Genomic DNA, 2,034 nt, shown 5'->3' with positions numbered 1-2,034 from the left:
TTACAGATTTGAACAAATGCACACAAAAACATCAAACTTAGCACAGAAACAGTACTATATAACATTTTAGACACATTCTAGACAGTTTATCAGCTAAAAAAAGTTAATTTGGGGGTAAGTTACTGTTTAATGGAAACGTCAATTTCGACAAAACTTAGTTTTTCGACAAAAAAGCTTTTGCTCTAGGATGAGGTGGTTTTTCGGCCGTATCAAAATTGGCGTGTTTAACAAAACTGAAATGGAAACACTTTTTTCGCATCACGGGAGTCACATGATCAAGAACCGGCTGTTTCTACTGGCGAAAAAGAAGTCAACAGGAAATAGAAGTAGTTGAAAATCATCGAAATTGTAAAAGAAAGTAGTAAACTCACCGACTACAATTTCCCAAAAACACCGCATACGTAGCTGCTCCCAAGTATAAGGGGCTAGTCGCTGGATTTTATTCACGYGTGATTTAAATAGTATTTCTTACTTAATGGAAACACTGCAATTGCGAAACTGTTTTTTGACGTTAACAGAATATCGACAAAGTTTTGCGCACATTTGCAATGGAAACACAGCTTGTGATGAATTTTCTAATTCTGCTGCAAAACAAAAAGAAAAAACTATTTGTCTTTGTTTTCCTTTTTTCTTCGCTGTTGCCGCAATGAATCCTGGGATATTGTTGGCTGCGTAGGATAATTCAGATGCAGTCTACATTTTCGGGGTTTTGTGGGTAGCATTTTCTGCCGCACGACCACAAATTGGGACCGGCTACAGCATGGGGCAGTGAAGCAGCCTACAAATGCACCCTACATGRSCTGCAACCCCTTGACACAGATTACTCTCAATCTTCCATAACATTGTTATTTAGCAAATGGCAGCAGTAGCTATTTCTGATGTAAAGCTTTATAAAAAATGCATGAATTACTATGAAATTTTAAGCACTGGAGTTGCTAAAGACAACAGTAACTCACTGGTCTTAGCTCTGCTCAGACCAAAAATTTGTTTTTAACTCAAACAAACAGCTTTAGGCTTTGATAGTTTTATTTTTTTTAAAATCACATTTGTTGTTGGCTCAGACAGTTTTGAAGTTCTTTTCATTTTATTTCACCAAGTAATTTATTTTGTTTGCACTTCTTTATGTTTGTTGTTTAATTTTTAGATCGCTCAATGTCTTGTTCAGAAAAAAATATTAGTCAAGATATTCAYACAAAATCATTTATTTACAAATTCATGTTTATACAATTATAACAAATGTATTACAGTACACAATTTACACGTTAAAAATGAAATGAAAGCAAAGCATAAAGCATTACCATGCAATAATTATGTATTGTTAAGAATCTTTTTGCTTCAGGCTGCTTTTTGAGACAGTGAAAAATACACTACTCCATAGTMAAGAAAGTGACTTAAGAAGATTTAAAGAAATAAATATTGCATTGTCCTTAAAAGTCATTGCTGCAATATGGTTTGTTAGATGAAATGAGGTTTTCCTTTAAGTATGAMGTTCTTTTGTTTTATTTCAAGAATACAACCATTTACTTTTCAAGTCATTTAAAAATGTTTGGGTTCTTTATTTGCCATTGACATCCCATAAAGGCCAAGTCTTTGGGGTTTACAACTTCCTCTCTTAGGACAAAGCATTATGATGCGTTACACTCAAAGTTACTGATTGTAAAGCCAAAAACAATATATGCTTTTTATTCCTTCCACCAATACAGTACTAAGTGATTCAGTCTATCAGTAGATACTTTTCTTTCCTCTCAAGCCTTTAGTTTAACATTTCCATTATCTTACTTCTGAGGCGGCAGGGTCACCTCAGCTGACCCCACACCCTMATGTTTTATTATAGGGCGTATTTTCTACTCCTGGGTTCACCTATATCTTTCCTGCTGGCTGAATTTTGCATCTGCAGCTGGGAGGYTTTTGATTTTATCTGAAGATCTCCCTTCCCACACTCTAAAAATGAAATGTTGGATTTACTTAACCATGTTATGTTACCTGGTTCCACTTAACTGAGTTGAGTAAATTCAAAGCAACATACTCATGTTC

Source organism: Austrofundulus limnaeus, unplaced genomic scaffold (genome assembly GCF_001266775.1).
Source record: "Austrofundulus limnaeus strain Quisiro unplaced genomic scaffold, Austrofundulus_limnaeus-1.0 Scaffold153, whole genome shotgun sequence".
Lineage (NCBI taxonomy): Eukaryota > Metazoa > Chordata > Actinopteri > Cyprinodontiformes > Rivulidae > Austrofundulus > Austrofundulus limnaeus.
This window is presented reverse-complemented; position numbering follows the sequence as displayed.